At 38.9% G+C, this 16,920-nt stretch overlaps 1 protein-coding gene across 3 annotated transcripts in view; it reads left to right on the top strand.

Annotated features, from left to right (window-relative positions):
* The window catches only part of CAMKMT (calmodulin-lysine N-methyltransferase), a 403,629-nt gene that overhangs the window by 361,058 nt on the left and 25,651 nt on the right, over positions 1–16,920 (top strand). The gene's annotated exons all lie outside the window — the stretch shown is intronic.

The raw sequence follows: 16,920 nt of genomic DNA, 5'->3' as shown, positions 1-16,920 counted from the left end.
CCTACGCGTTTGCCTTCCCCCTCTTTGGTCTTTGCCAGTCTTGTTCCCCTCTTCCTTATCCATCTATATCCCTTCTTCTGGATGGCTTAACTACCATTTCCTCCTGGCTTCTCAGACCACATCAGCTTTTCCTTTTTTTAACTTCTTTTGGCCTTAGAATAGTCCCACGGAAAACATGGCATATTTTTGTACTGTTCAGAGTGTGTTGTCTCTTTTCACGTTCATTGATTCTTTTCATTTCTTGGTAAATATTTTGATCACCTTCTGCCTGCCAAGGACTGTTCCGGGTGGCTAGAGATGCCGTGATGAGCAAGACTGAGAAAGTCCATGCCTTCTCAGAGTTCACATCCTAGCAAGGGAGGCAGATAATTTTCCTGAAGGCAAGAACTCTGCTTAATATGTTTTTATATTCCCTGAAGCAATTAGTACACTTTATCCCTGTTATATGAAAGGTTTTAAGATTTGTATTCGGAGCACATTTTGAAAGGCATGATAAATGACATGATAAGTGAAAAACAGGATAAGACATGAATCCATAAGGCTTTTGGAACCGAACAAATTTTAGTGGAAGAAAGTCGAGCTCTAGAGATTCAGACATCAGTTTTATATATCAGATAGCTGACTTTCATTTCAGGATAGGCTTCTTCTCAGACATGCACATGCAGTGTCTGTAGACAACCTGACATTGTGAGTAGGCATTTATCTGTCCTTTGTCAGGTTGAAGAGGAAGGTTAGAAGAAGGTAATTGAGATAAGGAAGCTGAGGGCTCTCTTTAAGAAATTTTCTGATAAAATATCCCTGTTAGTGAGTTTTGCTAGAATTATGGTAACAGAATCTCAAGAACTGCTGAGAATTCTAGAGATGCTACAGTCCTGTTTTCTTCTGTTGCTGTCTTGGATGTGGGAAAATTAAATAACGAAGTGTACTTCCTGTTACTAGCCTTTTTTATTTGCTTGCCCTTTATAGAAGGGCTCATGTCCCTACTATTTACTGTTTTGCACTAGAGAAACGAGGATGAAGATTGTCCAGCTTCAGTTATTTTAGTGGCGTTCTCCTTTTTGTATTTAAGTGAGCCAGATTTTAAAATTTGGGGGCATGCTATTTTAGGCAAATTAAAACTAAGGACTTTTCTTCTAGAATAACGTTGTGTTCACTCTTTGGACAGGCCAACCCTGACTTTTTATGAAGGTCAAAAATCTCACAAAAATTAGCCAGTGGATAGCCAGGTGTGCATGTCTGACTGCTGCATCCTTGGTGAAAATGTCTTCCAGTATTAAGAGAAAAGTCCCTCCTTTGCAGAAATTTATATCACGGAAGTTATATCTCAAATAAAAAAGTCTTAATAGTCAAAGGACTTCCTCACTTTCAAATGGACAAAGGGGAATCTTTAAAAAAATGTTTAGAGAATGGCCTATCATAATCCATTGTTAAAAAAATATATTTTTTACTTTAATCATGGACATGATTTGTTTTCACTATTTTGCTATTACAAACAATGCTGCAGTGAAATGTGTCTACATATAAATGCACATTTGCAAGTCAGTGTATCTACAGAGCAGATTTTCAGAAGTGGACTTTGTCTGTTCATGGCCCTATCAAACTGTAAACTACTAAAGTTTGTAATATATTTTCATATCTGTTAAAACTAGTCTCTTGCCATTATCCTTTCTTCCTAGAATATTCTAAAATCATGTTGGTATTTGTATTCTGGTGGCACTTTTCATTGTGACTGACAAATATATAAATTAATTCACTAAGACTTGACATCTTATGACTCTAAGTCTTCTATTCAAGAACGGGGAGTGTTCTTTTTAAGATTTTTTCAGTGTTTCACTAAGCATTCAAAATGAATGTTTTAAGCTTTTTTAGTGTTTCACTAAGCATTCTTCATTTCTGTTTATTTTTGGAAACTACCTTTTTTGTTTCCTTTATATATGAGATCTTTCAGCTCTTTATACACATACATACATACAAATAATAAACCGGTATGGTTATAAAGAAAGCTATAGGGTTTTGTGTAGTAAATGTTTAGTCACCTCAATAAGTTATTTCTAGTACCTTGTCGACTTACTCTCTTGAGTTTTCCAAATAAACAATCACATCATCTGCAAATGATGAGAATTTTGACATCTTTCTGATTCTTAAACATATTTTTTTCTCTTGTAAAATTTTATTGGATAAGAAATCCAGAATGATATTAAATAATAGACATCTTTGAGTCTGGCTTTTATTGGGAATTCTCTAGTGTTTAACCATTAAGTACACATTAGCTTTTGGGTTGAAATATAAATGATATTTTTTATCTTAAGGAATTTTTTAATTTATTCCTATTTTTAAAAGATTTCATCATAAATAAATATAGAGCTTTGGCAGATGTCTTTTAAGCACGTATAGAGATGTGAAATTGTTTTTCTTTTTTCTTTTTTTCTTTTTTAGGGCTGAACCTGTGGCATATGGAAGTTCCCAGCCTAGGGGTCAAATAAGAGCTGCAGCTGCCAACCTATGCCACAGCCACAGCAACACCAAATCCAAGCCATGTCTGCAACCTACACCACAGCTCAGGGCAACACTGGCTACTTAACCCACTGAGTGGGGCCAGGGATCAAACTTGCATCCTCATGGATATTAGTTAGGTTTGTAACCCGCTGAGCCACAACAGGCACTCCCCAAGTGGTTTTTCTTATTTCACCTGTAACTATGACAATTCATATGAGCAGGTTTCCTAATATTAAAACATCTTTGCATTTCTAAAAAATTTGCCCTGGTATCTTAATTCTTGTTTTTACATGCTGCTATATTCTAATAATATGTTATCTGGGATTTTTAAAAATAATAATTTATTGAGCTATAATTCACATACCCACTTGATGTCACCCACTTAAAGTATGCAATTCAACGACCTTTAATATATTCATAGAGTTGCACAACCATCATAATCAATTTTAGAGCATTTTCACTACCCCCCAAAGAAACCGTATACCCATCAGCAGTGCTAGACAACCACTAATCTACTTTCTCTCTATGGATTTGCTTATTCTGGACATTTCACATAAATGGAATCATATAACAAGTGGTTTTTCATTTCTGGCTTCTTTTATTTAACATAGTGTTTTGAGGTTCTTGCATGTTTTAGCATATATCAGAGATCACTCATTTTTATGACCGAATAATATTCCATTATATGAATATACCACATTTTATTTATCTGTTCATCAATGGATGGACATTTGGATTGTTTCCAGTTTTTGGCTCTTATGAATAATACAGCTATGAACATTTGTGTATAAGTTTTTGTGACATTTCCTTTGGGTTTATATGGTCATTGGTAAATATGTTTAAGCTCTTGAGGAACTGCCAAACTGTTTTCTAAAGTGGCCGGACCATTTTACATTCTTATCAGCAGTATGATGTTATCTGGGCTCTTACATTGATAGTCATCAGTAAAATAGGCCCACAGTCTTATTGCACCACCTTAATTAGATTGTTTCTCTCTCTTTTTTGTCCGCCCCACGGCGTATGGTTCCTGGGCCAGGGATTAGATCTGAGCCTCAGTTGTGACCTACACCAGATCCTTAACCCACTGTGGTCCGCCAGGGATGAATCCTGCATCCCAGCACTCCACAGATGCCGCCGATCCCATTTCACCACAGCAGGAATGCTGACCTTTATTAGATTTTAGTAACACTGGCATACTGGCTTCTTAAAAGAATTTGGAACCACCTAACATGAGTCACTCTAAGTTGCTACCATAATGCTACACCAGAACAATTTTTACCCCGTTATTTTGGAAGTTTTAATTTTAAGTTAGCAAGAAATAGTGAAATCCCTTTATTAGAATGCACTATGCTCGAAAGTTTGTCTGAAAAGTAAAAGAAAAAAACAGAAAGTAATAATTTTATGATTTCATAGCAAATGGCACATAGATGTAATCTGATATGAAATTAGAACTAATTCTAATTTTTTTGTCACTTTGTTTTGGTACCATGTGTGTTAATCAGTTGTCAGAATCATAGAATCAGAGATATTTGAAATGGAAAATGTAATTACTAAAAAAAAATTAATTAGTGCTTTTCATTCCAAGATCTCAAAACAGTTAACTAGTCCTCCTTAACAAGTGTAGAATATGCTAGTCACCAACATAGGGGGTCTGAAAGTTAGGCAAATCTGTCTTCCTTTTGGACTCTGAAATAAGTTTCTTTTGGCCAATTTACAGACAAAATCCATAGAGCCAGAGGATGGGATCAGCTTTAAAGTCAGTCCAGAAACACAGAAGTGTTGACTTGGAGCAGCAGTTCTCAAACTTTAGTATTTGAATCATTTGTGGAACTTATTACGACACAGATTGTTGGGCTCCGTCCCTGGAGAGACTGGGGCGGGCCGGAGACTTTGCTTTTCTGATGGATTCCTGAGTGATGCTGATGCTGCTGGTCTGGAGACCTTACTTGGGAACCACTGGATTAGAATTTTCTCTGAAAGTTTCTCATTAAATTCCGTAGCATTTCATTGCTTTAAAGTTGTCCAGATTTCCATTCATTAAGGCATTTCCACCCACCGTATTGTCCTATTTTATAGACATCATGTATTTAAAAAAAAGAACAGCATTTACAGTCAATTCTCAATTGTGTATAGTTAGTAACTCTAGTGAATCTTCTGAGGTAAAAATTTCATTGAGACTTAATTTTATTTCCCTTCACCTTTCTCCAAGCCTTATTCCTAGGATTGAAATATAAATCAACAAAGTTGGTCAGGTGATCTGTTTGAAGGAATATATAATGAATGAAATCCTGTTTTGGTCCATCTGTTGCTGTTGTTCCTTCCTTGGTGACCCAGCGGCGAATGTTCTTAATCAATTCTGTCTTTGGGTCCACTTTGACTTCTCTGGAGTGGCACCCTCTTTAAAATTCCCCTTTTGAAAATAAAGACGTTTGGGACACAGCACCAAAGTTTATAGCTATTGCTAAAGAGTATTCTAAATCCAGATCCATACAGGTCAAGATCTTCTGGGACAAGGTTGCTCAAAGCATTCTGTGACCCAGTTTCATGGGACTTACCTGGGCTGCATATTTTATAAGACTAACATGCTGCCTACTGTGCTAAGGAGGCAGATTGGGCTGCTTATTTTAAAAACAGAAGTTCCTTACTGAATCAGACTTCCTGGGGTTGAGGTCCCTGAATCTGACGGTTAACAATCTCCTCTGGTTATTCTGATATATCTAGAGCACAGCCCACCCTTTGATAAGCACGTTTGAGCCTTCGATTATTGTCCAGTTAACCAAAAGCACAGAGGTGAATCTGTGGATATCCTGCTTTTTACCCTTGGGAGAGGTGTGCTAAATTTCTGTGGTGTCATCTTAATGACGATGCGAATGAAGAAGGGAAGGTTGTATCGATGAAAGAGCAATTCTGATTAGTTTCTTGGCTATATCACAGCCTTTCATTGTTGGGATTCAACAAGAAGCACTCATCAGAGGTAGAAGAGGCCTTTGGGATAATCCACCCGCAGTTCTCAACAAGAGGAAGACTGTGTGCCCATCTTTTTTTTTTTTTTTTTTTTTTTTTTAGCCAGACAATTGTTTTTGTTTTTTTTTTTTTTACCAGACAATTTTTTTTTTTTTGTGCCCATCTTTACACCTGTTGTATGGGACATTTTTGTTTGGTTGTTGCAGTGACTAAGGGTTATTACTAGTACTGGAGGGAGCAGAGATTGTCATCATCCTACAAGACAAAGGACAGTCCACTATAATTAAGAATTGTCCTGTCCTGGAGTTCCTGTTGTGGCTCAGCAGATTATGAAGTCGACTAGTATCCATGAGGATGCGAGTTCGATCCCTGGCCTTGCTCAGTGGGTTAAGGATCCAGCATTGCTGTGAGCTATGGTGTAGGTTGCAGGTGTGGCCCGGATCTGGTGTTGCTATGGCTGTGGGGCCAGCAGCTGCAGCTCCAGTTGGACCCCCATCTTGGGAACTTCCATATGCCATAGGTGTGGGCCTAAAAAGAAAAAAAAAAAAAAAAGAATTGTTCTATCCCAAATTCCAATACTATCCCAATTGAGAAACCTAATTCCAGATTTTAAAAAATGAAGGTCCAGAAATCAAAGACTTGCATCTATTTTATAGCATTACCTTGTTTTCTGGCCTTTGTTTATTTGGCTCTATCTGTCTAACATACATTCTTCTTTAAATAAGGGCATGGAATTAATTTGGTTAATGACATTTTTGCCTAAAATATGTTATTAAGCTTCTTTTCTGGTCCAACTCGTGTTATTCGTTTCAATGTAATTTAGCATCTGCTACATGTAAGGCACTGTGATGGACTCTTTAGGGTTCATAGAGATGAGTAAGGTGAGATTTCAGCCTCAGGAAGCTCAGGATAGCCAGATGAGAGAAAGACAGTTGCCCAGCCATCAAGATTTGAGATTGAGGAGTTCCCATCATGGCTCAGTGGTTAAAGAATCTGACTAGAAACCATGAGGTTGCGGGTTTGATCCCTCGCCTCGCTCAGTGGGTTAAAGATCGGCACTGCTGTGGTGTAGGTCGCAGACGTGGCTCGGATCCCACGTTGCTGTGGCTCTGGTGTAGGCTGGCAGTTGTAGCTCCCATTAGACCCCCGCCTGGAACCTCCATATGCTGCAGGTGCGGCTCTAGAAAAAGGCAAAAAGACCCCAAAAAAAAAAAAAAAAAAAAAAAGCTTTGGGGTTGAGGTTGCTCTCATTGGGTTGATCATATATGTAAGAAGAAAGAGACAGGCAGTCAATTCAAGGTGGGGGGAATCCGAGAAAGTTTCACGAAGGAGGTAGCTATTGGGCTGTGATTTAGCAAATGAATGGCAAGGGAAGAAGAGCAGCTGAAGAGGGCCTTCTGGATATAAAAGGCTGGGAGGAAACAGTCAAAGCCAGGGAAGCAGAAAAGATGTGTCCAGGCAAATTAATAGTCTGGCCTGATGAATGGGGAGAGGCTAGAGGAGGACAGACCAGTCGGGAAGTCCTTGCCTTGGGGCAGAGGGGGAGGTGAATGGGACAGCACACATCAAGGGACTTCGGAGGTGCTGGACAAGGTTCTGTTTCTTGATCTGACTGGTGGTTCCAAGGGTATTTGCCACATAATAATGATGAATATATTTGATTCACGTGGTTTTCTGTTTCAGAGTTTTCTTTTACAGTAAAAAGGGGGTGTTGTTTGTTTCTGTTTGTTTAAAGGCCTCTCCGTCATTCCAGAGAAAGGGAGAGAAGTCGTGCAGGCCTGAACGAGAGTGGAAAAGGGTGAAAAAGATAAGAGATCCATTCCAGAGAAGTGACTGTGTGGGGGGAATAAATAAAGTAGAGGCATAGTAAGAGACATGCTACATTTGAGGGGCTTATCGAACATAAATACGTGTTTGCTTTGTGACAGTATGTTTGAACTCAGAGCTTTCTAGTTACAAAGCCCATTATTCTTTCTGTTGTACTGTACCTGTTACATTTACCAGATTTGACGTGCCTATAGCTATTAAGATTTTTTAAAACATGAGGAGTCCTGTAATGATTATTGGTTTTATATTTCTATCCGTAAAATAGTATTTTGCTTTGTAATACGTCTTGAACAGAAATAAGTTTTTTGACATTATGATGAAATAAAATGGAGACAACATACATTTTACTGTAATGTCAATATAATTACAAGTAACGCATTGGCACGATTTGGGTGTTTGCTGAAACCATCCTTTACGTGTCTTTATGTGTGAAAACTTGCCTGAGATTGTCAAGCTCATATAGAGCAAGGGACCTAGTTAGATGCTTGTATATACCCTGTTCTCTTTCAAAAAGCATTTTCTTTTTAATTTTGTAATGGTTTTGTTGGGGTAAAATTATCATCCAATAAACTGTACCTACACTTTTATAGGTTTTGAAATTTGTGTACACCCTTGAAACCAGTGCTGAAATTAAAATACTGAACATATCTGTCACCCAGGGGACACCCCTGAGTGTCCTCTTGACCCTGGGTAATCCCTCCTTTCTGACCCTCGAGTTTCCACCCTCTCCAGGGAACCACAGATTTGCTTTCTGTATGTTGGTTTATATTTTCTAGAGTTTTAAGTAAATGAAATCATTCAGTAGGACTTTTTTTCCCCAGGGTTCTTGCAGTCAGTAAAATTACTTTGGGATTGGCTATGTTGCAAGTTTCACTAGTTCTCTCCTTTTTATTCCTGAGTAGTCTCCCATTATATGGCTTTACCTCAATTTTTTTTATCCTTTCGCCCCTTAATGAACTTTTGGGTGGTTGCCCATTTGTCGCTATTAGAAGTCAAGCCGTTTTGAACATTTGTGAACATCTATGGACATGTGCTTTGTATAGATAGATGCTTTCACTTCTCTAGGGTAGATACCTAAGAGTAGAACAGGTAGATCATCTAATTAACTTTTTTTTTTTTTTTTTGCTTTTTGCTTTTTAGGGCTGCACCCTCAGCCTGTGGAAGTCCCCAGGCTAAGCGTCAAATGGGAGCTACAGCTACCGGCCTACGCCACAGCCACAGCAACCCAGGATCTGAGCCATGTCTGCAACCTACACCATAGCTCACCACAACGCCAGCTCCTTAACCCACTGAGCAAGGCCTGGGATCGAACCTGAATCCTCATGGAGACTAGTCTGGTTCATAACCCTCTGAGCCACAACAGGAACCCCCAATCATATATTTAACTTTTAAAGGAAGCTACTAAACTGTTTTCCAAAGTGGTTGTATTTTATATTCCACTCAGTGGTGTCAGAGTTTCATTTCTCCACATTCTCATCAATTCTCAATGTGGTCAGTCTTTTAATAGCCTTTCCAATAGGTGTACAGTGGTATCTCTTTGAGGTTTAACTTTATATTTCCCTAAAGACTAATTATATTTCGTATCTTTTCATGTGCTTATGTGTCATTGTGTATCTTTTCTGGCAAAGTATTTATTCAAATGGCTTCCCCATTTTTAAAAAACTGGGTTATATCTTTTCTTGTTAACATACTCAAAATTCTTTACGTGTCCTAGATATAAGCTCTTTATCAGATATATGATTTGCAAAGATATGTACTATTTTTTCCCAGCCTGTGGCTTATCTTTCCATTCTCCTCCCAGCATCTTTCAAAGTGCAGAAGTTTCTAATTTTAATGAAGTCTAATTTACCAACATGTCCTTTTATGGATCATGCACCTTGTGTCACATCTAAGAAATCTTTTCCTAAGCCAAGATGACAAAGATTTTCTCCAGTATTTGTATCTACAAATTTTATAATTTTAGGTTTCACATTTAGGTTTCTGACCCAATTTCCAATTGTTTGTTACTTATTTAAAGAAATACAATTGTATGCAATACAAGTATGTCGGTCTTGTATTCCACAACTTTGCTAAGCTCACATATTCTCCTTGCTTTTTTGTATGTCCCATTGGATATTCTACGTAGATGATCATCTGCATAGATGATATTACTCCCTGCCCACTCTTATGCTGCTATTGTCCCGTAGAGTATCATTGGGTATTCTACATAGATGATCAACTAATAAAGACTATTTTACTTTTTCTTTTCCAATCTTTTTTTTTTTTTTTTTTTTTTTTGTCTTTTTAGGGCTGCACCAGAAGCATATAGAAAGTCCCAGGCTAGGGGTTGAATCATGATGTATATATGATATATATAAACAAGTGCCGATGTGGTTAGATATAAATTTGTTGTTTTGCTTTTTGTGTTCTGTTTGTTCCATCTGTTTGTTCCTCTTTTCATCTTTTTTGCCTCTCTTTGTACTAAATGAGTGTATTTTTATTAGTATCTCCTTTGTTATTAGTTATAACTCTTTGTTTAGTTATTTTAGTGGTTGCATTAGGTTTTGTAGTATACATCTTTAACTTATTGCAGTCTGTGCTCAAATGACATACCACTTCATCTATATTTATAAAAATTGTACATTTTATTACTCCCCTCCCAGTCTTATGCTATTATTGTCCATATTTTACTAATGCATATTTTATAAACCCTACAATATTTATTTGTTTCACTAGTCAGTTATGTTTTAAATACAGTTAAATCACAACACAAAAATCTTATATATTTGCTCATGTAGTTATAATTTCTTATTCTTTCTGTAGATCCATATTTCTCTCTAGTATTGATTTTTTCCCTACCTTAAGGACTTGTCTTTACTTTTTTTATAGTACAGATCTGCTGGTGATTAATTCTTTCAGCTTTTGTATGTCTGAAGACATCTGTTTCACTCCCTGTCTCTCTTTTTTTTTTTAAATAATTTTAACTGGCTATACAATTCTAAGTTGGCATTTTTTTCCCTTTTAGTGCTTTAAAAATGTCACTCCATTGTCTCCTAACTTGCATATTCCTTACAAGAAATATACTGTTATCCGTATCTTTATTCATATAGTGTGTCTTTTTTCCTCTAGGTGCTTTTCAGATTTTTTTCTTTATCACTGCTTTTGAACAATTTAATTGGATTACTATGTGCCTTGTAGTTTTATCTGCTTTTAAGTTTTATTGAAGTGTAGTTGATTTGCCAGGTTGGATAATTTCTTCTATACGACAAAGTGATTCAACTATGCATGTGCACACATCCATTCTCTTTCAGATTCTTTTCCCATATAGATTATCACAGAATATTTGGTAGAGTTCTCTGTGTTATACAGTAGGTCCCCATTTGTGCCTTGTAGTTTTTGTTGTTTCTTATGCTTGGAGTTTGTTGAAACTTCTCAATCTGTGGATTAATAGTTTTCATTAAATTTGGAAATGTTTCAGCCATTCTTTCTTCAAATATTTTTTATGCCTCCCTTTCTCTTTTGTCCTTTGGGGACTCCAATTATACGTATATTAGGCCACTTAAATTTGTCCCACAGCTCACTTACTAATATTCTTTTTATTTATTTCTATTCTTTTTTTCTCTGTATATTTTACTTTGGATTGTATCCATTGCTTTGTCTTCAAATTCACTAATCTTTTCTTCTGCAAGTCAAATCTGCAATTAATCCCATCCAATGTATTTTCCTCCCAGACATTGTAGTTTTCATCATTAGAAGTTTGATTGGGAGTTGCCATTGAGACTCAGTGGAAACGAAATCTGACTAGTAACCATGAGGTTGTGGGTTCCGTCCCTGGCCTAGCTCAGTGGGTTAAGGATCCAGTGTTGCTGTGAGTTCAGGTGTAGGTTGTAGATGCAGCTCAGATCCCACATGGCTGTGGCTGTGGTGTAGGCTGGTGGCTACAGCTCTGATTAGACCTCCATATGCCGTGGGTGCAGCCCTAAAAAGACAAAAAGTCAAGAAAAAATAAAAGAAGTTTGATTGGGGTTTTAAAAATATCTTTCATGGGAGTTCCCGTCATGGCACAGTGGTTAACGAATCCAACTAGGAATCATGAGGTTGCGGGTTCGATCCCTGCCCTTGCTCAGTGGGTTAAGGATCCAGAATTGCCGTGAGCTGTGGTGTAGGTCACAGATGCAACTCGGATCCTGCGTTGCTGTGGCTCTGGTGCAGGCCAGTGGCTACAGCTCCGATTAGACCCCTAGCTTGGGAACCTCCCATATGCCACGGGAGCGGCCCAAGAAATGGCAAAAAGACAATAAATAAATAAATAAATAAAAATATCTTTCATGTCTCTATTTAACTTTAAATGCAGAGAATACCATCATGATAACTATGTTAATCCTTTGTGAATTCTAACATCTGTGCCAGGTTTAGATTGGGTTTAATTTGATTTTTCTCCTCATTATGAGTAAAGTGTTTGTTTTTTGCATGTCTGGTAAATATGCCAAATATTTTGAATTTTACCTTTTGGGGATCTGAATGTTTTAATATTCCCATAAATGTTTTTGAGTTTGGTTCTGGGACACAGTTACATCATTTTCAAGTAATTTTTAATTTGATCCATTTGGTTATCACTTTTTTTTTTTTTGGCTGCACCTGCAGTATCATGAAGTTCTGGGGCCAGGATCAAACCCATGCCACAGCAGAAACCAGAACCACAGCAGTGACAATGCTGGATCCTTAACCCACTGAACCACTAGGAAACTCCTAGGTATCACTTTGCAGAACCAAGGCAGCATTTAGTCTAGGGCTAATTATTCTCCACTACTGAGACTAGGCCTATTTAAGGACTCTACCCAGTGCTCTGAGAATTATGAGGTTTTTCTAGTCTGACTAGTGGGAACAGGTGCCATTCCTGGCCCTGTGTGAGCATTGGCCAGTCCTCTGCTGCTTACTCAGATGGTTCTTTTCCCAACTTTGAGCAGTTTCTTATACACATGCTTCAGTCAGTACCATGCAGAATACTCCAGGGGGACTTGTCACAGATCTTTGCATAGTTCTCTCTGTGTGCAACACTCTCCTATATGGGAACTGTAGCTGCCTTGATGTACTCAGATTATTAGCGCCATCTCCTCAGCTCAGGAAATCCACCTAGTTCCAGCTCAGTTTACCCTCCCTGTGCTGTGGCCTGGAAACTCTCAAGGCAGTGCCATGAGGCCAATGGTAGGGCTCACTTTATTTTTTCCCCCTCTCTCAAGGATCACCATCCTTTGTTTCTGATTCTTAGTGTCTTGAAAACGATTATTTTATGTATTTTGTGTAGTTTTGGGGGGTTGTTTCCAGATAGTAGGATAAATGAGGTCCTTGTTACTCCATCTTTACCAGAAGTAGAAATCCTCAGAAAACATTTTAAGTGGCTTCCATATTTACCTAATCTGCACATTCTATCTAGAGACCAACTTAATGTAGGAACCTCTCTTGATTGCCTTCTTTTCTTTTTTTTATCTTTTGTCCTTTTAGGGCTGCACCCGTGACATAAGGAGGTTCCCAGGCTAGGGTCAAATCAGAGCTGCAGCTGCTGGCCTACACCACAGCCACAGCAAGGCAGGATCTGAGCTGCATCTACAACCTACACCACAGCTCATGGCAATGCCAGATCCTTAACCCACTGAGTGAGGCTAGGGATCAAACCTGCATCCTCATGGTTCCTAGTGGGATTCATTTCCGCTGCACCACAACGGGAACTCCTTGATTGCCTTCTTTATGCCAAGTACTCTGCTAGGTATATTCATACACAGTTCATCCCACTACTATTTATTGAGCAGATATTATGTGTCAGGGACTGTTCCAGGCAGTGAAAATACATTATGATACAAAGCAGATTTTAGAAATATCTGTCCGTAGGGTGCTTATCTTCTACTGGAGAAAGAGATTTTTAAAAGGGCAATAATTACAGTAGAAAAACAAAGAGCAGGTTAAAGGGGTTCAGGAGTACTGGAGTAGAAATGAGTGATTGCAGTTTTAAGCAGAATGGTGAGGATAGACCACTGTGAGAAGGGAAGACATTCAAGCAGACATGAGGAGGTAAGGGAACAAGCCTATATCTGGAGGAAGAGCATTCACACAGAGGAAGCAGCCAACTCAAAGGCCAAAAGACAGAAGTGTATGCCTGATGTATTCAAGAAATCACAAGGAGATCCGTGTTGCTAGAGCAAAGAAAGCAGGGGGAGAGTTAATAGGAGATGAGGTCAAAAATGGTAGCTGGATTGTATAAGGTCTTATAGGTCATTGTAAAGTTTAGCTGTTACTCTGAGTGAAGAGAGGTAGTAAATAGAGAAGGCTCATGATTTCATATATGTTTTAAAGGATCACTCTGGCTGCCTCCTTGAGTAGAAACTGTAGGGTTATAGCAGGAAAACCAATTAGGAGACTGTATAGAAATTCAGATGAGAGATGATGGTAGTTTACACCAGGTAGGAGCAATAGAGATAGAGAAAAGCTGGATTTTGACATATTTCAAAAGTAGAACTAACTGCATTTCCTGGCATATTTAATGTGGGGTATAAAAGAAACATAACAGTCAAGGATACAGTCAAGATTTTTGGCTTGAGCAACTGGAAAGATAGAATTACCAAATGAGAAAGACACTGAATGTTATGAGTTTGGGGAAAGATGATGAGGAATTCAGTAAGTCTGAGATATGTATGAGATGTCCAAGAAGATATATTAAAATATGAAGTTGGATATATGAATCTGGAGCTCATGGGAGATCTGCAGGCTAGTTAAGTCAAATAAGATGATTAAAAACTGAGCTGAGTTTAGCAGTGTGAAGATCTTTGGTGTGTTTGACGAGAACATTTTTGGTGGAACAGTGGAGACAAAAGCCTGATTGGGAGTAGAGGAATTGAAAATAGAAAGCTTAAACAACTTTTTCATGGAGTTTCACTGCAGGAAAGAAATAGGGAACTGGAGCGATAACCAGAAGGGAGGATAGGGCCAAGAGAGGATATTTTAAGAGGGAGAAAGAAGTGCTCGAATGTTTGAATACTGATGGGCATAATCCAGTAGCGAGGAGAGAACTGATAATAGAGGGTAGAGAAGGGAGAATTGCTAGAGCTATGCTGTAGAATAGACACGGCTCTCATGTATAAGAGGAGGTACTGGCTTTAGATAGGATTTGGCTAATTTTTCCATGATAATAGGCAAAAAGCAGAGTATGTAGGTACAGATGCTATTAGGAGTAAAAGTGTGATGATGAGAGTTTGTGAACGTTCTCATCTGATTGCTGCTGTTTTGACAGTAAGGTGGGAAGCAAGGTCATCAGCACCAATGGATGAGGGAGGACGTGTTCAAATTTTGAAAAAAGTGAAGTTGGTGCAGAATAATGAGTGAGGAGACCAGGAGAGTACATGGACAAGGGAAATGGAAAGAACTGCCAGGCATCATGAATCCACTTGTGGTTCATGGTCATGAATTTAAAGCAAAGCCAGTCAGGATGCTTTTGTGCTTTCTCCAGCCACAGATGCAGTCTCGGAGTATGCAGACAGCTGGCTTTAACAAATATGAGGACATGAGAAAGGCACCAGGGAGTGAAGGATGTGTGCAAGGGAGCAGCTGAGATGGTTGGCTAAGGCACCTGGGCTGGGTGAGGAGGGCAAATACACATTAGGGAAGAGGATATGGTAAGAGGATCAGCAGATTGCAGGCCAGTAGGATGGAAGGATAGTTGGAATTGGAAGGGATAGAGTCGTTTGAAGAAGGGATGAGCTGTGAAAGATAGAGGGGCTATCAGAGAGTGGGTCAAGGTTGCAGTGATTGGTAAGACAAGGACTCAGGGCAGGGCTACTTAATGAAGTAGCCATGAACTGGTACCAGTTTGTGAACTGTACATTACTGAGCTGCAAAGAGGTAAGTTCATAGATTGAAGGAAATGTTTAGAAACACTGGTGTGACATCCAAGCATGTGATCAGTGGACTTGCATTTGGGATGTCTTTACTTTTTAAGTCTTATCTATTAATTCGTTATTATATTTTACAAAAGTAATGGTTTACAACAGATTGACTATAAACAACAACAGCAACAAAAATCTGGTCCTTCCACAGCTGAGGCACTGCTCTCGTGTACATGACTGTCACCTGAGTGTCTGAGGAGGGTAGAGGGCAAGACCATCAGAGGAGAGGAGTTGGAGGGACCAGCTCCTTGATTATTGACATTACTACCATCTGTAGCCTTCAGAGATAGAAGCCACCTGATTCCACCACTCCAGGGGGCACCATTCTCATTGTTTGCTATGCAAACAACACAACTCAGAGTACAGTGTGAATGGTGCCTTTAAGAGTGTTCAAGACGGTGGCCATTATTATCCCCATTTTGCAGATGAGACAACAAACTCGGGTTAAAGAATTCACACAACTAGGGGGTAAATAACCAATATTTGAACTTAGGTGTATCTGTCATCCCAAAGCTGGACTCCGTCCATACACCCCTCCCTCTTTGTCAGCCTTGCTTATGTTATGGGGACAGTAGCCATAGCCTCATGAAAACTGGGGAAAACACCTTTGGGGAATGTGTGTTGTGGTCCTTGTGACCAAGCTGAGTGTTTCAGTTTATTCTAGAAACATAACTTGTTATATCTGCTGATTGTAACCCACAACCAATTACTGTCTAGACCTCTGTCTCTACAGTTAGTCTTTGTTGAACTGAGAGGCTAAAGCTCTCAGGAATCCAATATCCAGTGTCACCATGGGATTTCTTATACTTTCTGTTCTGGTGCTTTAGTAATTACTCATGTATTAGAAGCATCTTCTAAATAGTAGTTGATGAATGGAGATTTTGAGTAACTTTAATACTTTTTTCTCAAAATTTGTGCAGTGGAAGCATTACTTTTATGATCTGAAAAGGTCTAGTATAGATCTATATTTTAAACCGTCTTGTCCATGTGGAAACGCTCTAAGACTCTTAGATCTCTGATGAGGGCTGAACAGGCCCACTCTTCCACAGAGCCTGAGTCCCAGCTGCACTGGAAGCCTCAGTATTTCCAGAAAGTTGGTTTGGTTGTTTCCCACTCTCCCAAGATGCATGGATTATTTGAGGAATCAACCCCAAAACAAAGCAGCATCAATCTCTTAGGGGTTCCCTGGTTTCCTCCATGTCCTGGGTCTCCATTGGGCCTGGGCAAGTATGGACACTACAGACAATTTAGAAAGCTCATCCATGTGTCCTCGGACCTGTGAACAGAGAGGTCATCCACTTCTTCTGGAAAGCTCCCCCTGGAGCCCTGAGTCTGTATGCTTACCTAACATAGGACGCGGCATGAGAATCACGGGTTTATGTGTCCACATGACCTGCTAGGCTGCCTCTGTAAAGGCATGGCCTCTGACACATCACAGGGCCTGACACACAGTAGGTATCCACTAAGGATGAGTCGAATGGGTGAAGGAACAACCGATGTTCAGTCTTTATGTGTATTTTCATAGTGATGTGTTTAATCTCTTCTACCTTAAGTTATCAGCTTGGATGTACACTAATGCATATGAAAAGAACTTTGGGACTTACTAACATGAGATTTATTTTTATATTCAAACATACGACTTTTCACCCATGGAAAATAGGGAGTAAATAAAGAACCAACCAAGAGAAGCGAATATAACTGGACAGCGTAGGCTGTGCTC

This window comes from Sus scrofa, chromosome 3 (genome assembly GCF_000003025.6).
Source record: "Sus scrofa isolate TJ Tabasco breed Duroc chromosome 3, Sscrofa11.1, whole genome shotgun sequence".
Classification (NCBI taxonomy): Eukaryota; Metazoa; Chordata; class Mammalia; order Artiodactyla; family Suidae; genus Sus; species Sus scrofa.
This window is presented reverse-complemented; position numbering and strand designations above follow the sequence as displayed.